We start from the raw sequence: 22,395 nt of genomic DNA, 5'->3' as shown, positions 1-22,395 counted from the left end.
AACAGGCTCTTTCATGAAGATTGGCAGAGATGCCGACGGCTAGGGCGTCGGGATCAATGGGAGCGAGCAGGACTCGTGGGTTACAGCTCTTAGCTCCCCCGGGAGGGAGCCACAAAAATGTGAATCTGCTCTTCCCATGGCTGTAGCCTCTCCTGTGTCCTCCAAGGAACCTGTGGAGGCAGCGTTAGGCGCTGGCCATCTCCAGGGTGTGAGCTCAGTGAGCAAGAGAACATCTGCCCTCCCACCCCCATCTCCGCAGCTGGGTCCTCTTGCAGTTTTGATTTTTAGAATGAACGCAGCAACCTGCCCCATTCTGCTGATGCTGCAAAAAGGAGCTGGAAAAGAACGTGCACAGCTTCTCCAGTCTTAGCATTTGTTACCTTGTAGTTTGGGAAACTTTGGCTTGAAACTTGGCTGCCCCAGGACAAGGGTGTGTTGAGGATTCTATGATCCTGCTAGATTCTTCCAGGAGGTCAAGTTGAAAACGAGCTAGGTGCTCTCTTCCTGTCTCTGTCACTTTGTTTCTTTCTCTTGTCTGTGTCTGTCCCGTCTCCCTGTTTCTCTGTTCGCCTTTTCCTCTCTCCATCCCTCCCTTGCTATTGCTCCAAAGAATATTCTTGTTGAATTTGTTTCTCCATATCTTCTGCCTTTCCTTAGAATACATTCCTAAGAGTCTACTCATTGTGAAAAGCAAACGGCCTTTAGATGTTTTCCAAATCTAACAGATGGGGGTCCTTTCAGACAGAGCTTCATTTTACACTTTTATCAAGAAGCCCGTGGCTCCCTGCTCGCCATGCTGCAGTCGCCCTCAGGAGGTTCATGGAGAGCAGAGGCCTTGGGGCTACATCAAGGGGTGTCTTTTTTCCAATGTCCCGAAGGTATACTTTGGGGGGGGCAGTTGAAGTAGGAAAGTGACATCAGCACTTCCTGTATGGCATGGGTGGGTCAAGTACAGTGTGCACCAGATCCCCGGACTGGCTCTAGGTGGGGACAAAGGACTCCAGTTATTACAGGGTGGGTTGGGCTGGCGGCTGCCCAGCTCTGGGGACAGATGCGTCGGCTCTCGAAGCCCAGGTAGCACCTGAGACTGCACAGCCCTCCTCACCCCTTCAGTTCCTGAAGGGAAAGGCCCCGGGAGACTCTGAGGTGAAGAACGCTCTTCCATTTTCAACTCACCCACCATTAGGGTTCTGCCCCTCGACCCTCCAGTTCCCCAACCGTGAAGTTCCCATGGTCCCTGGCCAGTCACTTGCGGAAGCCTCGCTCTCCAGGCCCTCTGGAAAGAGGCACCCTACTCGAATGCATGCTTCTCCATGAATATTTGCTCTGGTAATAGCTGAGAATAAAAAGCCATCTCTAACAGTTTGGTTGCAGGTGGGAGACCCCGGGGCAAGTGATTTTGGGAAGATGGGACTGGCTGGCGCCCTGTGTCCTGACTTTTCTTCTGAGCCTCGGCAAAACCACTTTTGAGAAAATTAATCGGGGTGGGTAGTCCTGAGTGGCATTTTCTTCTAAGTGAAAATCTGTAGAATTCCTGTCGTTGTGGGAGCTGTGGTTTTCTGTCACGACCCTGTGGGGACCGAGGCTGCCCTTCTGTGTCCTGGCAGTGTGGGGCCTGTTTCTTATCCAGACTCTTCTTATCCAGAAGAGTCAGGTGCCTGGCCAGTGAACTGCCCAACTCCAATTTGGATGTCGCTCGTATCGACCTAAAATGCAATAAAAATAATGAACTCTAAAACATCCCATTTCTGGCATTAAAGAGACCCAGGAAGGGAAGGCTTATGGCCGGCTTCTTCACAATCCAACTGGAAGTAGGGTAGCCGGATCCTGGCATCCGTATCTCCTGCTGGGTGAGGGTCACAGGATCTCAGCGCCCAGGTGAGGCAATGATGTTGAAAGAGGCTTCAGAAGAACTGGGCCAGAACAGTGGAATCAAACGGAAAAGACTGGAAATTCAATCAGCTTGGGGAATGACCAGAGAGCGTCTGTTGGCCCAGCAAGGATTGAAAACAAAGATTCCCAGCAACAGGGCCACAGCAAAGCTCTCTCAGCACACCTGCCCCGGACCGTCAGCTGATGAGAGCTTGTGATTGTACCATCCAAGGAGACGTAGCTATGTGGTCTTCAGCTGGTTCTGGGCACAGAGCATCTAAGACCCTTGGAATCTTTCGAGTGGTATGAGTGCCTTTGTGTAGTCGGGACAGGCCTGGCAGCTGGGGACCCCTAGGCAGTTTCAGGGTGGGTCTGGGGTTCAGGAAGACCGAGGCAGGACTAGAGGGCTGGAGCTGTCAGTCTCCAACCCAACCTCTGACCTGGAGGGAGAGGGCTGGAGCTGAGTCAATCCCCAATAGCCAAAGATGTCATCAACCATGTCTACAGTGACACCTCTAGAAAACCCTAAATGGTGGGGTTGGAGAGCTTGCAGGTTGGGGAAAACCTTGACATTCTGGGAGGGCAACATTCCCACTCCCTTGCACTTGGAGGACAGAAGCCCTTGCACTTAGAACCCGCCCCCGCCCACCAGGCCTGGAGCAATGCACCTCTTCATCTGGCTGTTCACAGGTCCCTCATAACGAACTGGTGATAGTAGGTAAAGGTGTTGCCCTGGGTGCCATGAGCCAGTTACTGACCTTAAGTAGAAGGACATGGCAACCCCGATTTTTAGGTGGTCAGTCAGAAGCAAGGGAGACCTGAAACTTGCCATTAGCGAAGCGGGGGGCAGTCTCATGGGACTGAGACCTTGACCATGATTTTTCCTGTTGCAGCATTATGTCCAATTTCATAGCTGAAACACCAATAAATATTTCAACTGCTTTAACGTTCATGTGCAAGTTGTATTTAGGGGTGTAACATCTGCCATTTAGATTTGGGGAGAACCCTCAGAACCAACCTCAGGGCCACATGTACATCAGCAATGTGGTGCAACTTGAACTCTGCAAATCAAGCCTCTAATGTCTTAGGGGAATCTGAACCTTCGATTTCATGCCCCGTGCAAGGTGAGTCCTTCCGGGAACACCCCTGGAGCACTTCGCACATGGTTCAATGCTGATCAGTTCTCAATGGTCTGTGCCACCAACACTTTGATGCTTTGAACAACAACATCCTATATCCCCCCCAACTGCAAGCTACAGATCTGATTAGCGAGCCAAGAGCCTCACGCTTCAGAGGGGTGGAGTGTGCATTAGTGACAGCTGAACTGTTTAGAAAGAGCCTGAAACAGCCGGCACCCGCTGGGCTGGAGTAAGGTGCCTAAATAGTGCAACAGCAGAAACATAAGCTAAACTCACAGGAAGAAAAATTCACGTTAAAATTACACTGAGTCTTCACCCATCACATTGGTAAAAGTCAGCTAATAGGGCAGATAAGGGAGTGGAGAAAGAAGTGCTGCTGTTTACCGCTCAGCAGGGTGTATAGCCTCACAGGCTTCAAAAAGACAATCATCATAAAAGCCACATCGGTAGTTCTCTTTGAAACAGAACTCCCACTTCGAGAACTGTTTCCATTGGCCACGAAGGGGTCACTCACTGCAGCAGCAAAAGAGGGAAAATCACCAAACAGGGGAGGCTCAAATAACCTTAGTGCTCCCACAACGTAGCACTGTGCCACCCCGAGAACAGCACGGAGCTCGTTACGTACTGACAAAGGACCCCAAGATACAAAATATGCGTGTGTAGGCAGTCTATCACATCTGTCATTTCTATCCGTTTCTCATATCTATCATGATGTGAGAAAACCCCCAAACCCAGGGCAGAGAATACACACAGGGTGGTGGGCGCACGCTTCTGTCCCACAGCCCAGGTGCCTCTGACAGGGAGCATGGGAAGCTCGCGGATGCTCTCACAGTCACAAAGGAGCGTTTCCATTGTGTCCTTCAGAACTTTTTGAAGATTTTACCATGAAGCTCCATTTATTTGAAAACTAAATATTAAAGAAAGGGAGCCAGGGGGCCTGGCTACAGCTGGGGGGCAGGGAGTGGGCTGGACACAGGGGCTGGAGGGCTGGAAGCAGACACAGAGCTGCGGGGATGCTGGAGGGCATCCACAGGGAATCGGGTTAGTGAGGCAGAGGGAAGCCCAGGGCTGCCTTCATTTCTTTTATGCCAAACCGGGCGAACAGAAAGGCAAGAGCTTCTGGAGTGCCTGGCCCCAGTGCAGCTCACCATGAAGGGGCATGAGGGGTCTGCCTCTGTGAGACTCCACGGGGAGGGGGTCCCTGCTGAGACCCACCTGACCTGGTGTCCTGCACCTGCTGCTGATGGTGGCAGCACTGCTCGCACAAGCATGGCTACCCTGCTGGGCTTGAGCCCACACCCCATGCCTGGAGGGCTCAGCAGGAGACACAGGCTCTGGGGTCCCCAGCTGAGAAAAGGAAGCCAGGTTCCCTTTCCAGGGCCAGAGAGCCAAGGGGCTGAGTGCCTGTGACCCCATGGAGTTGAGAAGCCAGGTGTGTGTGCCACAGGAATGGTAAAGTGGCTCCTGGGGAGTGCCTGGGCACTCCTTGTGGGAGGTGGGAGGCAGTGGGCCCTGCAGCTGGAGTGCTTCCTCCATCTGTGGAAAAGGCTTCTGAGACTTGGGGAAAAAGGGCTCTACTGCTGAAACAGGCTTCATGGTCACGCAGACTCACAGTCCTTGGTTTCACACGCTTCTGCCATGGGGGGTGGCCAAGCAGCTGTTCCACTCCGATAGTGCCTTAAGGTGATGGACGGGCACGTCCTCTGGGAGCAGAAGAAGGGAAGCTGCCCAAGCACCAGTGTGGACACGCACTGGCCAAAGCCTTCCAGGAAGAGGAGCCTGGGGAGCCCCACTGTGCAAAGCTGCTCTTCCCCATCTTTTTGATCATTTCCCAGGAGAAGGGAACGCTGCCTCAAATGTCTGAAGAGCCTGACAAAGCTTCCAGGAGGAGCTAGGAGTGAGGCTGCAGCAGAGACTGGGAGAAGCATGTGAATCCCACAGGAACCGTAGGAGCAAGTAGGAACATGGGAACATGGGAATGTGGGCTTTGGTGATGTGTGTTAGAAAAGCATTTAATAACCGGTTAGTCTGTGCGGCTCGCAACGCACACTCACCTCCAGGCATCACGAGGCTGACATCCTGCATGGTGAGCACGGAGAGCTTCTCTTCCGAGTCCAAACGAATGACTCCATAGGTCAGCCCGTGCATGGAGAGGACGCCCCGGCCCGGGGGCTGGTTGCTGTCATCCGTGGGCCTGTAACGACAGTTTTTAACTTGAATATGCAGGGACAGAGAAGCCATCACAACCACAGCTGTGCAGTCAGCACACACGCGGCAGGCTGGGCACCCCTGGCAACAGTGCCGGCCACCCACGTGGCATTAGGGGGTGCTCCTTCTGTTTATGAACGGCTGCTGGCGAGTCTACTGCTTCCGCCTCTACGTTCTCAGGGAATCTCAAGAATACCTGAAAACTACGAAGACAGCTCCTCTCCTGACCTCTCTATGCAGGTCCTGCACAGACCGGCTCTCTCTGTCCTCCCAGCTCCTGCTCACTGCATGGTCTGCTCTTCTAGTTTCGCAAACGTCTGGAAGGGGGTGCATCCACTCCAAGAATGCAGACAAAACCGCTGAACAGAAATGATGGAAATCCTGACTGTTCAGCCTCAATTCAGACGCAGGCTGTCTGGGCGTACGCCCAATTTTATACATAAGAATCTAAAATAAGATTTGTGCTGTGCCATTCTGGCTGCCAAGTTCTAAGGAAAATGATTTGGGTGGCAGGCAAGCTGTAGAATGAACTGTGGGTCAGGAGAAGGGGGTCCACACAAGGCAGGTTTCAGAAGACCACTGCGCACATGTGCACCACTCTGGGGTCCGCCCCACCTCCTCTGCCAGACACCCCAGCTTGCTCCCGCTTTGAGGCTTCTATGCTGGTTCTCGCTGCTACTCAGGACGTTCCTCCGGCAGACCTCCGCACGGCCCTCTCCCTCCGCGTCTCCAGAGTTTGACTCAAATTTGAGACTTCTCATCCCCTCAGAAAACACTCCCCACCCAGCGTGCCCACCCCATAGCACACATCTCTGACTACCTGTGCGACCTCCTCCCTCAGACCCAACTCTCCAGTTTGTTTTGCTCACTGCTGCATCCCAGCCCTGGAAAATGTCTAGCAATAAATATCTGCTGACTGAATTTGTGAACAAATAAGTTAAAATCTGAGATCATGGATTATATTCCTGAAAACTAACAATTCCTCAATGGTTATCTAAGGGAGTCACCACAATTTACATACACATCACATTTGTTTCTGTAATTTTCCATATGTAAATCTTTAATGCACTTTACACTTAAAAGCTGGACCTAAGCTTGCTGTTTAACTTTAAAATATTATGGTTTATAATGAAGCTGAAGACATAAATGAGGCAACATAAAAGTTAAAATTTGCAAGAGGAGATCTCATGTGAATGAATTAACTGGTGTACTGAAAAAAGCATGAAAGACTCCTGAAACAGAAGTATTCTAGATGTAAGAATCAAAAAGGATAGAGCTAATCAGATAGAAAAGCAAAGTCTGCCCAAATAAGAAAACCCACACGGAACCACCTAGATGGCGTGAGCTCAAATCACTGGGCTTTACATTATTCTCCTAGCCTTTACTTCCCAGAGACCTCAAAAAAGCCAAAACTTCAAAATGAAAACACAGTGTTGTCAGTGGTCCTGCCACCCTTCCCTCACCCTAACAGTCCTCTACAAAGATCGATGTGGGAGTCAGGAACTGGGAGCTTCAGTATCTGCTGTGGGTTGAATCGTGTCCCTGCAAAAGATCACCCCTCGTATCTGTGACCTTATTTGGAAGCAGGGCCTGTGCAGAGACAGATACCCCTGGACTTACAATGGGGTTACAACCTGATAAACCCATTGTAAAGGTGAAAATCGCAAGTTGAACCGCCTTAAGCCAGGGCCATCTTATGACCAGGTTAAGATGAGGTCATACTGGGTTAGAATGGACCCTAAATCCAATGACTCGGTTCTTGTAAGAGGAGAGAGAGGCCCAGACACAGGGAGGAGCTCACATGATGATGGAGGCAGGGACTGGAGTGACAGGTACCCCCATCCAGGATCACTGAGCACTCGAGGCCGGGGTGAGGTCTGGGGCAGGTTCCCTCAGCACCTCCAGAGGCCCAGCCCTATGACACCTCGGGGTCTCTGACTCCACCCTCCAGAACTGAGACAAGTGTCTGTTGTTTAAATCACCCACTGTGTGGTACTTTGTTACAAGAGGCCGAATACACTATCTTAGTGATAAAAATTTAAGGTATACTTAGTTTTGTTTTAAAAAGCCACATGAAACCAAAACGCTGGGCTAGCCAAGATTCAGAACACTGACCTGCCAGGCAAGAGGCTGGGAGGAAAAGTCATCTTAGGGCACAATCACATATGTTTTGTTATCTCAATTACAAAATCCCCCCCTTTTTATCTGAGACACGGTTTCACTCTGTCGCCCAGGCTGGAGTGCAAGGGCGCACACAGAAGCGTGGTGTTCAGGCAGGCACAGAACACAGGCAGGCACACAACACAGGCAGGCACGCAACACAGGCACAGAACATAGGCACAGGCAGGCACAGAAGCGTGGTGTCCCCCCGCCCCCCCACACACAGAGGCAGGCACAGAACACACAGCCAGGCACAGAAGCGTGGTGCTCCCAACACACACACAGGCCGGCACAGAAGCATGGTGCTCCCGGCACACACAGCTGGGCACAGAAGCACGGTGCTCCTGACACACAGGCAGCCTCACAGCCCCATCTCGCCACAGACGTGGTGTCCAGGGTCACCCCTTAACTTCTGACCTGGTGGTGCTGATGCCTTCCCCTACAGATGGCAAACCAATGCCCTAGTGGTACCTTCCATGTGCCAAATGGTTCTGAGTCATGCATAGGGACTCAAAACTCACCACAAGCCTATGGTTATTATTCCCCAAATTGAGATGAGAAGACTCGGGCACGGAAATATTGACTTCACCGCCCAAGTGAGCGGTGGGGCTTGGCAGCACTCAGACCTAGAGCACAGCCTCTATTTCCAGAACACTGAATGCATCAGTCTACTGCTGTCTTTTTATAGAAACTTAGAAAAAAAACAGTACAACCAACACAAGCACTCTTAGTATGAACAAGGCAAACATCACAGTTCAAAGGGAAAGTGCTTGTTTCTGCACCAATCCTGTGCCCCACAGATAACCACTATGGAGATTTTTATATGTCAAAGTTTATACTCTAAGATACGCAGTTAAGTATAAAACATGTATGTATAGCAATACATTGATTTTTTAAAGAAAAGCAGAATCAAGATGCTTCTTCTATGTTGGCAGAGAAGTTGAGTGTTGGGAGAAGCTGAGTGTTCCGAGAAGCTGAGTGTTGGGAGAAGCTGAGGCAGGGCTTCCATATCTGACATAACGTAAGAGTCTTGGAACATGTCTGGGGTCCAGGGTCTGAAACTCCTCGTGGCCTTTGGAACACCAAGCTCTGTGCTAAAGGCTACCCTGACGCACCATTATCTAAGCCCAGGGCATACACCTCCCTGTCCACGGTGAGTGTCGGGGCTCCGATAGTCCTCCCTGTCTACTTGTTGGGGCTGGGATAGGCCTCCTTGTCCACCTGTGAGTTCCATGCACTGCAAGATGATGCTATGCCAAAACTGCTCCATGAAGCTTCACACAGGGGCATTGTATTTCATTCACTGCTAGGCTCTACACTGACTTTTATGACCCCAGGGAAGGACTGAGACTTACATACAATAGGGGCTAGGTGATACAAACCGCTGCTGTAATCAGAACATACCAAGACCAGGCCATAAGGAAGGAAGGAGAAGCCCCCTGCCACAGTCTTTTACCAAGTCGCTGACATCTCTGCCCAACATGGATAAGAAGACCCTTTTTCCTCCTAAGTCTAAAGCAACATATCGGCCCATCTGACAGTAATTCTGTTGTACATTTAACTTCATCTTGCTCTTCTAAGTGACTATTCACGGTCTTAACACCTGAACAAGAATTTCTCAGTTGCTGAACCACTGTTAGTTATTCAGCAGATAAAATGGCAGCAGATTGTACCCCAGGAAGAAACACACCCAGCCACGGGCACGGAACGGGACATCAGCACAAACCGTTTCCCAGAAAAAAACGCATCTCTGCTTTGGGACTTACCATCGCCAGTCTCCATGAGCTCCGCGTCGCCATGATTGGACGCTCTCCGGGACCCCGTGGAACCCTGTGGTCGCTCCATCTGTATCGAGTGCTCTGAGGTGTACGTGGTTACGTCAGGAGGTGCAGAATGATGTTCTGTAAAGAAACACATCATGAGTGTTTCTGGTGGTTGTGGCGTTTGCTCTGCAGGTTGAGCAAGCCATAGCTCAGGAAGAGACCGGAGCGCGGGCGTTCACCCTGGGGGTGCCATGAGAAGCCAAAGCCCATCTCAGCCATGTCTGCCACACACATCCGGCACAAAGGGGGACCCCAGCATAACTCATGTTGCCGAAAATGGAGCAGAGTTCGGTGAAACCTCAATTTCCTAATAGGAGCCACGTCAGCGGCATTTTAACTAGAATAACGTTAGACCGGCAATGGCAGGGCGCCAGGAAGCGTGTGTGTGTTCATGGAAGGGTCCTGTTTCCTGTCGGCCACCGTCCACACAGCCCAGGGCTTTACTCGCGCTTTGGAGCCCAGGGCCTGGAATTGGAAACCCAGCTCTGGAAACTTCTGGGGATTTGGGGATGTCCCTTAAGCTCTCCGTACCTCAGTTTCTTCATCAAATGGGAATAGTAATGGCTATGACCATGTAGGGTAGTTGGGTGGGTTACATGAGTTAACACATATACAGTTCATAGGATTTTCTTTACAAAAGGGGGAGACATCAAGAACTACTATTATTTGTCTTAGTACAAACAATACTAGTCATTCAAAAACCCACCTTTACACCCTAATGTGTACTAAGGACTGCCTAAGGCCAATGAGCGCATGGAGCTCTTTCTCTTACAACACCCCGTGGAGAGAAAGTCAAGCCGTAAGCGGCTAAATGGGGAAAAGCATGCTTTGCTAGTTAATGAATAAAACGTTGAGGAAGATGTGCCAAGCAGCCCACTGACGATGCCCGTCACACCTAGAATCTTGAGGTTGGGCGCCACAGTGCGCATCTGGATTCTGAATCCTCCTTTGACGGAAGCTTTTCAGGATCATCCACCACCGTCCCACGCAACAGAAGACACAGAAGCGTGATATTCTGTGCTGCTGAAAGTGGTGCTCATCCTCAAAAGCCTTTCTTCACCGGACACTGCCCGTGTCAGCACCGCGCCCGGAGGCCATTTAGACAGCGAAATCAAGTGAACGCACAAAAACAGCACAAAGAAAATCGAGGCACAAAAGAGGCCGTGAAACGATGCTCCTTTAGAATCCAAGAACCGGGCGGGGTGGGGGTCCTGAGCCGCCTGGGCACTGCGTCAGCCCCTCCTGAGGGTGTCAGTCTGGCGTCACAAGTCGATCTGGCAACGCCACTCACTTGGAACCCGTGACTGAGAGGAGAAGAATGATCGGCTCTCACTAAGGGGAGGGTCCGCCACACCGTCCGTCAGTGCCACGACTTTCCACCTGGAGGCCCGACTTCCTGCAGAACCAACCCTCAGTCCTCAGCGGATTGGATGGTAGCGTCTGGGAGGCCTCCTCTCAGCTCCGAGGTGTGAAAGCGCTGCAGACAGCTTCTAGATGGACAGCGGGTAAAGCAGTAGAAAAAGAAAACTAGAATGCGATTTCCTATCTTATGCCAAACTGGCTTGACTGTGAAGATACATGTGAGATGTTCCTACTTAACTGCTGGCATACATTGGTGGAAAAAAATCCACAAAGGACTTGAGATTTCGCTTCCACAACAAGCAGAAACGCGGCCAGCTCTATGAGACTGGATGACCTGGAGTCTGCAGCCCTGGGCTTTTCTGCCCTCCGAAGAAAGTAGCCTCTGTGGCCTCCCCTTCCTTCCCTTGGAGGGGTTGGCCAGTGTGACTATGTTGTGACTGGACTCCTTAGAACACTCACGCGCACGCACACACACGATCACAGATGCTAAGTTCTCGTTCACAGGCTTCTGATTATCTCAGAAGGTCAAATGCACATCTGACTTTTTACTTCTCTTGTTTTGCCACACGAAATATTTCTCCTCTTCAAGTTTCATTATTTTGTCACGGCTTTTCCAAAAAATTCCCAAACTTATAGAAAATTTTCAGATAGTCTAGGAGGATTATCTTTGTGCCCAATTAGAAATTACCGGAACGTGATCACCCGAGAGTTACATTTGGGTCACACTGAGCCCTGATGTACATGAGTTAGGAGCCCCTCATAGTTTGGATAAATTAATTCTTTGTACTAAAACTTCCTCCAGTATTGAAAGGGTAAACCCACAAAGGGAGGCCCAAGTGCAGTGATTCATTTATTCAAAAATATGTGTTTTCCGTGGTAAGATTCTGTGCATTTTCTTAAAATTGAATAAAATCCGAGGATACAAATGCTTCCACCAAGTGACAGAGGTGGTGTCTGGCCTCCCCGTTCACGTCTGGCAGAGCCTCGGCCACTATCCTGCGATCCAATATACACATGGAATTTTATTATGGAAAAATATGTAACAGTCACACATTTCTGTTCAATGTTTAGCCTACTGTGATTTCAAGTAGGGTTATTAATTCACATAAACGAGTGTACATGTTCCTGAAACTGTGTCAAACTGAAGTTTAATACTGCTTTGCATTTGAGTACTACTTTGCAAACTTTTAAAGAGTATTTCTGTTTTCTCCTTTATACTCACAACAGTTGAGAGAGAAAAATTATTTTTTTCAATTTTTTTTCCCTCACTCAAAGCCTAAAGCAGGAGAAGGGACTTCAAGATCCCAGCAGCAGTTATTGGGAAAAGTGAGACAGACCCAGCTCTCCTGACAGCAAACTCCTGTTCCAGATAGAAAACAGCTGACGCTTTCAGTGTCAGTGAGCACCGAAGGGGCTGGGACCCAAGTCAATCCCAAACGCCTCTGGGTGTCAAGGAGTCAGTGATCTAGAAGTGACCATTCTGGGGTTCTGGGGTGTCTGTGGGCTATCTGATCACACATGACGTCCACCTGCTTCCCACTGAGGATTTTGCAGAGATCAGGCTTTCCTGTGGTAGCTGATGCCGGGAGGGTCTGAGCCTGTGGCTTGTGCTCCGTTATCGGCAACATGGTACACAGCGTCTCCAATTACTGCTTTAATAGAGACACACACCAAATCCTACTCAACCCAAGTCCCATACTTGATGGAAAACATGTAGTCCTGAACCATTCAAAGGCAGAGCGACAGAAGGCTCATCACCGCTCCCCCACGCGCCGGCTCTACCTCTAGTAATTCTCACTTCACTCCTTTTCCACGGCATCTTCAAACATTGTAGGGCAGTGATCCTAACTTCGTTCTTTTCTAACACAGAGGATCTCCCTTGTCATAGAACCTACACAAAACAGTGCGCCACGCCCAAGAAATCTGAACACCTGTGGCAGACAGCAGCGTAAAGCAGCCGTGGTTAAAGCCCTCATTTCCATAAATGACTCCCGCGGTCAGGAGGAGCACACTTTAAAACCCTGTCCTGTTGACTGGGACTGTTAAGGTTTCACAAAGGAGCATAAGTGAGAAGAAAAGATGGGAGCGGATATGGCTGCAGGATTCCCCAGTAGCAAGGCCCCTGGAATTCCAGCTGTGGGAGGGACCTGGGCATGAGAAGCAGTAAAGGAGCTTCCAGAAACAATCCAACCAAAGCACCCCAGGGACCAGAGGGTCTCTGCGCTATTTCCACCAAGGGATTCCACAGCCATGATACAAACAGAGGAAAACCTGCACCCACAAAGGCATTTAGACAACAGGCACAGAAAGAGACTGTGAAGCATGCTCACCTATGTGGGTCTGGGCCATGACCTCCGCCAGCCTGTGGGCAGCCCCGCTGCCCCCGCTCTGCATGGAGGACGAGGAGGTGGAGGAGGTGGAGGAGGTGGAGGAGGTGGAGGAGGTGGTGGACGTGGGGGAGCCATGGATGGCCTGACTGATCCAGTGCTCCATGTTGATGCAACCCTGGTGGAGGTCGGGGTGCCTTGGGAGTCCCCCTGCACTGAGCCTTCATCTTCTGAGCCAGAAGAGATATCTGTGTAAGAAGAAAAACGATTTGCTATATATTGCAGCAGAAACAGGCACCACAATCTCAGTCCCTCAAACACAGATTTACTTCACGCAAGTCTGAACAGTTGTTCAATAACTTTTTGCTATAGACACTGTTGAGAATTTAAACCACTTTTCAGATAATGAACCATTTATTTTAGCATAATGAATTTTGCCTCCAAAACACCTTAATCAAACATGCTATAAGATGATTGATACTGTCATCTCAAAATGCACTGATACATTTCCTCTACACAGTAGTTTGGGAAGAAACCAAGTGTTTTCTTGTGTCAGCCAGAAAGTGAGAGGGCAAGGGGAGGCGGAGGGCCTGTGTGGCTCTCAGGAGTCTCAGTGTGACTATGTTTACCCCTTGTTAGTCCTGAGATGCTCTTCTGGGCTCTGATTTATTTCTACATTGGTGTATGTGTTAGATACTCATGTAGGTGATTTCTCCGTCTGTGTGTTAGATACCCATGCAGCTGATTTATTTGTATGTCGGTGTGTTAGATACCCATGCGGCTGATTTATTTCTACATCGGTGTGTTAGATGCCCATGCGGCTGATTTATTTCTACATCAGTGTGCTAGATACCCATGCAGCTGATTTATTTCTACATCAGTGTGTTAGATACCCATGCAAGTGATTTCTGTGTCAGTGTGTTCGATACCCATGAGGGTGATGGATTTCTACATCGGTGTGTTCGATACGAATGCAGCTCTCTAAGGATCAAGACGCTGATGATGGTAACAGGAGAGAAAGCAGAATGTGCCTCACATGGAGCGGCCCCTCCACCTCCCCGTTTTCCTCCGGGGCACACGACATACCCTCATGTCACATTTTACACTCTCATCTACTCACTTTTACAGAATTCGTTTCTTATACATTGTCATTATTGATTTTTCTATCTGTACAAATTGGATATCTTGGATTATGATAAAATACATCCCTTTTTTCACTATAATTCACGAGAACATTTTTCATTTAATAACTTTTCATGCAGTACCAAGGTTTTTGGGAATAAATTGCTGGTGTATTTGTTAAACTTCAATGTAAGAATGACACTCAGAATCCTACCTACAGGTGAGTGATGGGAGGCGCCGGCTCAGGTGAGCAGCTCCAGATCATTGGGTGAGAGGAGGAGTCACAGCAAATAATCTTAAGACACAGGTTTGCTTCTTAAAAGACAGTAAGAGCAAACAATATTCACACTTATTACCACTGTCACATGACTTACGCTGTCTGGGAATTTTTTTAAAAGTTTACTTGTTAGACAAGCAATAATATTAGGAGCCTGAAAATTCGCTATCATCTTGCTTTTTTTTCTTTTGAGACAGAGTCTTGCTTTGTTGCCCAGGGTGGGGTGCAGTGGCGTGATCTCTGCTCACAGTAACCTGTCACTCCCAGGCACAAGCGATTCTCTTGCCTCAGCCTCCCAAGTACCTGAGATTATAGGCACATGCCACCATGCCTGGCTCATTTTTGTATTTTTAGCAGAAACGGGGTTTCACCATGTTGGCCAGGCTGGTCTCGATCTCCTGACCTCGTGACCTCATGATCCGCCTGCCTTGGCCTCCCAAAGTGCTGGGATTACAGGGGTGAGCCACTGTGCCTGGCCGACCCTGCCTTTTAAGAAAACTTACACAATTTACATAAAAGTAAAACTGACACAGCCTTGAGACTTTTGAGAAACGTACACAACCAGGTGTCCATATGGAGCACAACCATCTCCCCAGAACGTCTTCTCACAACCCTTTCCAATCTTTCATTCCTCACTCCCACCTACCTTTTCCAAGAAACCTGCAGAATAATGTAATATAGACACTCAACAGAATAGCAGCAAATCAAGCAAGCAGCATATGAAATGGATGATACAGCATGACCAGTGGTGACTAGAATTACACACCATGGGGACAGGAAGTCAGGTTGATTTAACATTCAAAACTGAATTAATGTCATACACGGTATAGAATTACGGAGTAGAACCGCACGTTAACCTTAGGAGACATAGAAAAGTACTGACAAATTCAAGAGAACGAAACTCAACAAACCAGGAATAGAAGGCAATTTCCTCAACCTGTTAAAGTACATTCGTGAAAAGCCACAGCTAACATTGTATTTAATGGTAAACAATAGAATGCGTTTTCCCTAAGATGGAGAACAAGACAAAGATGTCCCCTCTTGCCACTTTTGTTCAGCGTTACCTGGCAGGTTCTAGCTGGTAAAATAAATTAACAAGTTTAGTAATAAAGACATCCAGATTAGAAAGGAATAAAAGTGTCTTTATTCACAGATGACATGCCCTTGGGATGTAGAGAATGGTAAGAAATACACCAAAAATGTTTGCATTGCTAAAACAAAGTTTGATGGGATCACAGGACACAAGACAAAGATATACATATACTAGCAATAAACAACCTGAAAATAAAATTAAGAAAATCGTTCCATTCACAATAGCATCAAAAGCAGAAGACACTCAGCTGAACTTCTAACAAAAAGGTGCAAAATGTGTACAATGGCAACTATAAAACATTACTGAGAGACATTAAGGATCCCAATAAAAGGAAGCTAAATAAATGGAGATAGATTCATGATCGTGAATTGGAAAACTCAGCATTATCAAGACAATTCTTCCAAAACCGTTCCATTAATTCAAGGCACTGCCTAATAAAATCCCAGAAGGCTGTGTGTGAAATGGAAAGCTTATTCTCAATTTTATCTGGAAATACAAAGGACCTACAATAGCCAAAATAAATTTGAAAAAGGGAAACAATGTTGGAAGACTTCACTATCTGATTTCAAAACTTTACATAAAGTCATAGTTTTTAAGGCAGTGGTATTAGCACAAAAATAGACACATACATCAAAGGAACAGAATTAAATTGAGAAATAAAGCCTTGTATTTATGGTTAATTTATTTTTGACAAAGGTCTCAAGACAATTCAGTAAGAGAAAGGTAGTTTGTTTTTTCAACAAATGTTGCTGCGGCAACTGGGTACCCACACACCAAAAAGAAAAACCGTGGGGGAAAAAGTCCCCCAAACCAAACCAAAACAAACAAAAATCCCACTTAGATCCCTACTGCACACACAAAAATTAACTCCAAATGAATCACAGACCTAAATGAAAGAACAGTAAGACCATGAGACTTCTAAAGCTTCCAATAACACAATCCATAAAAATTAGGAAATGGACTTCATTAAAATAGAAAACTATTAAGTTTTAAAACATGATTATCTCCCTATAGCTAATGTAACAAATTACCTTGATCTTAGGGGCTTATAACAAGACACGAATCTATTATCCTACTGATGGAGAAGTCAGAAATGTAAAATCTAAGTGTCAGCAGAACTACGTTCCTTCTGGAGGCTTCAAAGGAGAATCCATTTCTTTACCTTTCCCAACTTCTAGAGGCCACCTGTGTCCCTGACTCATGGCCCCTCTTCATCTTTAAAGGGCATCACTCCAGTCTCTAGTTCTTTTCTCTTGTAAGAACCTTCTTGATTACAGTGGGTCTACCTACTTAAACCAGGATAATGGTCGCATCTGAAGATCTTAAATTAATCGAATTAATCAGCTGCAAAATCCCTTTTGCCACTTCAGGCAACAGGTTCATATGTTCTGTGGAATGGGACCTGGGTATCTTGGGGGAAAGGCTTTGTTTTATCTGCTACATAGTAGTTTGTTCTTTCACTAAGAAATGTTACATCTGTAAAAGTCTCATATTCAGATTGTATAAGGCACCTAAAACCCATAAGACGACAACTAACCCATTTAAAACGTGAGCAAAAAATCTGAACATTTTACCAATATATACAAATGGCTATGAATAGGAATTAGCACATTAAAAGCTAATAAGCACATTAAAAATGCTTAGCATCATTCATTGTTGCAAACTAAATACACAATGATATACCATTTCACATCAATTACAATGGCAAAAATCAAAACATCAGCAATAACTATTAGTGGTGATGTGGAGAAACTGGGATGCACATATGCTGCTGGTGGAAGTGTGAAATGGTGCAGCTATTTTGTAAACAATTTGGCAGTTTTTAAAAAGCTAAACCTAAACTTACAATAAGAGTCAATCATGCTACTTGGCATCCACTTAAGATAAAGGAAATTATATGCATACCCAAAGATATGTACATAAATGTTGACAGCTGCTGAATACTGGAAACAATGAATAACCAACTGGTAAATGAATAAACAGAATGTGTCATATCTATCAAATAGAATATAAATAAATAATAAGGAATAAACTACTGGTACATGGTACAGCAAGGACTTCAAAACAGGTAAAGGAGGCATAGAGAATTGTGTACATTGTATGATTTTATATCATAAAATTATAAGATCATAAAAAAACCAAAAACCATAAAATCATAGAGTAAAATATTCTATGATTTTATATTCTAGAAAATTTAGAGCGCAGTTATGATTTCCAGGGTTCTTTTTCGTAGAGCTAACCTTTCATCTGATATCCTTTGCAATCAGCCAAGTACATTCTTTAGCACGTTTATAGTGTGGTTCTGCTGATAACGCATTCTCTCAGCTTTCATGTTTGGGAATGTGTTGTTTCACCCCTGTTTATAAAGGAGATTTTCCCTGGATATGAGTTGACAGGCCTTTCTCCTGCTTTTAGTGCTTTAAAAAATGTCTTTCCATGGTCTTCTGGTCTCTACTGTATCTTCACAGAAGTCACGCATTGTTCAAATGCTTCTCTGGTGTGTAACGTGTCTTTTTCTTCTGAGTCCTTTCGGGATCTCCTCTTAATCTTGGGATTTCAGTACTTTGGCTATCATGAATGTGGATGTGATTCTTGTTATATTTGTTCTGCTTGGAATTCACTGAACTTCTCGGGGCTGGACACAGGTGGTTTCACATCAATCTGAGAAAATTTGGACTCCTTTTTTCAAAGGTTCCTGCTCTTCTCTCTCTTTTCCTTCTTGTATTACAAGTATATTGACGTATCACAGGATCTTGAGGTTCTGTTGGCTTTTCTTTCATTTTGTTTCTCTGGGCTTCACTTTGGTTAATTCCTTTTCATCTTCCTTCTCCAACCTGTTAAGCCCATCAGCGCAATTTCATCTCAGTGTCATATTTTCCAGCTTCATAGTGATGTCTCATGTATACGCTATATATGCACAGCGTCTCCTATCATCGACATTGCCTACCAGACTGGTACATTTGTCACAACTGATACTTCTACAGCGAAACATCATTACCACTCCAACTCCATCATTCACATCAGGGTTCATTCTTGGTGTTGTACAATAGATGGGTCTGGACAAATGCATAACATGTATCCACCATTACAGTATCATACAGAGATCATATGATACTAAAAATTCTCCTGCTCTGCCTATTCATCCCTGCCTCCCCCTGGCAACCACTGGTCTTCTTACAGTCTCCATAGTCTTGCCTTTTCTAGGATGTTGTAAAGCTGGAATCATACAACAACCTTTTCAGATTGCTTCTTTCACTTAGCAATATGCCCTTTAAGTTTCCTCCGTGTCTTTTTATGGATAGCTCATTTATTTTCAGCCTCAAATAATATCCCATTGTCTGGATGTACCACAGCTCACTTATACATTCACCTACTGAGGGGCATTTTGGTTGCTTCCAAGTTTTGACAACTATGAATAAGGCTGCTGTAAATATCTATGTGCACGCTTTGTGTGTAGACATAAGTTTTCAACTCCTTTGCGCAAATGCCAAGGAGTGTAATTGCTTTATCATATGGTAAGAGTATATTTAGTTTTGTAAGAAACCACCAATCTGTCTTCCTAAAGGCTGTTCTATTTTGCATTAAGACCCACAATGAATGAGAGCGAATTCCCACAGCTCCACATCTTCACAGGCTTTGGTGTTGATAGTGTTCTGGATTCTGGTGTAGTGATATCTTACTGTTGCTTTAATCTGCATTTCTCTATGACACATAATGTGAAGCATCATTTCATACGTGGATTTGCCATCTCTATATCTTCTTAGATGAGGTATCTGTTAGTCTTTGACCCATTAATGTGATGAATTACGTTAATTGGCTTTTCAATGTTAAACCGGCTTTGGATATGTGAAATTCCATGTGGTTTTGGTGCACAATTTTGTTAGATTTAATTTGCTGATATTTTATTGAAGATTACTGCATCTATGTTCATGAGAGATGTTCTGTAGTTTTCTTGTAATATTTTGTTATTAAAATGGTATTTGGTATTAAAATGATGCTGGCGCTACAGAATGAGTTAAGAAGTATTCCTCAGCCTCTATGTTCTGAAAGAGATTGTAGATAATTGGTATAATTTCTTCTTAGATATTTGGTAGAATTCAACAGTGAACCCATCTGGGCCTGGCACTTCCTGTTTTGAAAGGTTATTAACCACTGATTCAATTTAACAGATATAGGCCTATACAGATCGTTTCTTCCTGTTCAAATTTTGGCAGATTCTGTCTTTAAAGAAATTGGTTCATTTCATCCACGTTATCAAATTTGTGGCCATAGAGTTGTTCATAATTTTTATTATCCTTTTAATGTCCATGGGATCTGTAGTTTTGTCTCTTATTTCATTTCTGATATTGATAATTTATCAGCTGTATTTCTTTTTCTTGTTAGAGGCTTACAGATTTTCTCTCAAAGAACCAGCTTTTGGTTTCATTGATTTTTCTCTACTGATATTCTGTTTTCAACGTATTGATTTCTGCTCTTTCATTATTTGTCTCCTGCTTAGAATTTAATTTGATGTTCTTTTTCTAGTTTTCGAAGGTGGAAGCTGATTGATTTTAGATCTTGTTTTTTTTTTGACGTATGCATTTAAATCTATAAATTTCCCTATAAACATTACTGTCATTGCAGCTCACAAATTTTAACAAGTTTTCATTTTCATTTACTTCAAAAATTCGAAGAAATCTTCAGATTTCTTCCTTAAACAATGTATTATGTAGAAGTGTACTGTTTAATATCCTAATGTATTTTCCAGTCGTCCATTATTGATTTCTACTTTACTGTGGTTGAGAACATACTTGTTTGATTCCTACTCTTTTAAATTTGTTAAGGTGTGTTTTATGGACCACAACATGGTATATCTTGGTGAATGTTCTGTATTCTGTTGTTGTTGGAGGAAATAGTCTATAAACATCAGTTATGTACAGTTGACTGAGGATGCCGATTTCAATTTTGTCCCTACTGATTTTCTGGCTACTGAATTGGTCCATTTCTGATAAACGGGTGTTAACGTCTCCAACTATAATAGTGGGTTAATTATTTCTCCTTGAAGTTTATCAGTTTTTGCTTTGGAATTCTGATGCTTTGTTAGCAAAAGTACATTTCAGGATTGTTACATCTTCTTGGAGAATTGACCCCTTTATTACGTAACAGTCATCTCTGGTAACTTTCCTTTATGTAAAGCCAACTCTGTCTGAAATTCATATCACCACTTCCACTTTTCAAAATGAGTGTTGGCCGGGTATGGTGGCTCATGCCTGTAATCCCAGCACTTTAGAAGGCCAAGGCAGAATGATCACCTGAGGTCAGGAGTTCAAGACCAGCCTGGCCAACATGGTGAAATCCCATCTGTACAAAAATAGAAAAAAAAAATAAGTTACCCGGGCATGACCACAAATGCCTGTAATCCCAGCTACTCAGGAGGCTGAGGGAGAATCACTTGAACCTGGAAGGCAGAGGTTGCAGTGAGATGAGATGAGGCCATTGCACACCAAAAAATTAGTGTTAACATTTATATCTTTTTCCATTCCTTTACCGTTGATCTATATGTATGTCTTTAAATCTAAAGTGGATTTCTTATAGACGATATATAGTTCGGTGCATTTGGACTGACATTGAAAGTAATGATATACAGTTGAATTAACATCTACCATATTTGTTACTATTTTCTATTTATTGCCCTTGTTCTTTGTTTATGTCTTTCACTCTTTTTTCCTTGTGGTCTTAATTGAGCATTTTCTATGATTTATTTTCTTTCCTTTCTTAGCATATCAGTTACTCTTGTTTTTTTTTTTTTTTTTTTTTTAAAAGTGGCTGCCTTGGAATTTGCAATATAAATTTACAAGTAACCCAAGTCCACTTTCAAACGACACTACACTGGTTTCTTGATAATGCAAGCACACTATAATAACAAAATAATCCTAATTCCTAATTGCTCTCTCCCATCCCTTGGTTATCACTGCTCTCATTCATTTCACTTATATTTAAGTGTGTGTATATGACATATACATAAGCATATAATATACTGTCGCTATTACGAATGAACTGTTATGTTAGATCTATTAAGAAAAATGAAAGATTTTCTTCTACCTTCACTATTTCTTCTTTGATGCTTTTTGTTTTTCTATTTATTTTTTTAAACAGACAAGGTCTTCCTCTGTTGCCCAGGCTGGAGTGGAGTAGCATCATTATAGCTCACTGTAGGGGATCCTGGGCTCAAGAAGTGACCCATCTCAGCCTCTCAAAGTAGCTGGCACTATAGGTGTCGGCCACAACGTTTGGCTTTTTTTTAACGAGACAGAGTCTCACTATGTTGCCCAGGCTGGTCTCAACTAAGCAGCCTCCAGCTGTTCTCCCATCTTTGCCTCCCAGAGTGTTAGGATGACAGGTGTGAGCCCCTGTAAACCGACTGTGCTCTTCCTTTCTTTATGCACAGCTGAGTTACTGACCTCTATTCTTTTCTCTAAAGAACTTTGAACATTTTTTGCAAGGCAGGTCTACCGGCAACAAATTTTGCAATTTTTGCCGGAGAAGGTCTTTATTTTCTTCACTTTTGAAAGATAATTTCACAGAGTATAGGCTTCTAGGTTAATGGAATCTTTTTTCTCTCAATAGTTTAAATACTTCACTCCACTTCTTGCTTTCATGGTTTTTGAGGGGAAGTTGAATGTAATTCTTACCTTTGATCCTCCATAGAGAAGGAGATTACTCTGGTTTCTTTACTTTTTAATCTTTGATTCACCATAGTTTGAATATTTTATGCCCAAGTAGAGTTTATTTTTGTTTTGTTTTTGTCGTCGTCGTTTTTACATTTATCCTTCTTGGTGTTTCTTGAGCCTCCCGGATCTATGGTTTGGTGTATGGCATTAATCTGAGGAAATTCAGCTATTACTCTTACAAATATTTCTTCTGTTCCTCTTTCTTCCCCCTTGTATTACCGTTATGCATATTTTATGCCTCTGTGGACGTCCCATAGTGCTTGGATACTCTGTTCTTTTTTGCTTTTCAGTTCTGGAGGTTG

The 22,395-nt window shown here is 45.0% G+C and overlaps 2 long non-coding RNA genes across 5 annotated transcripts in view; one reads left to right on the top strand and one right to left on the bottom strand.

Annotated features, from left to right (window-relative positions):
• Positions 1 to 10: 10 nt before the first annotated feature.
• Positions 11 to 22,395, bottom strand: part of LOC108584170 — a 43,605-nt gene continuing 21,220 nt past the window's right edge. The window contains exons 2-5 of one of the 4 annotated variants that reach the window (XR_004181490.1): positions 12,895 to 13,139; positions 9,146 to 9,280; positions 5,066 to 5,205; positions 11 to 1,706 (exon numbers count right to left, since the gene is read on the bottom strand). This is a non-coding gene — a long non-coding RNA (uncharacterized LOC108584170). Of the gene's footprint in view, positions 1,707 to 4,973; positions 5,206 to 9,145; positions 9,281 to 12,894; positions 13,140 to 22,395 lie in introns of those variants that run through there. The other 3 variants (XR_004181489.1, XR_004181491.1, XR_004181492.1) reach the window with 3 other exon arrangements.
• LOC116272973 lies at positions 9,275 to 11,695 on the top strand. The gene is made up of 2 exons (XR_004181495.1): positions 9,275 to 9,789; positions 10,975 to 11,695. It is a non-coding gene; the product is annotated as an uncharacterized LOC116272973 (long non-coding RNA).

The sequence above is a fragment of the Papio anubis genome, unplaced genomic scaffold, assembly GCF_008728515.1.
Source record: "Papio anubis isolate 15944 unplaced genomic scaffold, Panubis1.0 scaffold287, whole genome shotgun sequence".
NCBI lineage: Eukaryota > Metazoa > Chordata > Mammalia > Primates > Cercopithecidae > Papio > Papio anubis.
The sequence above is the reverse complement of the archived record's forward strand: the minus strand, read 5'-3'. Positions and strand labels throughout refer to the sequence as shown.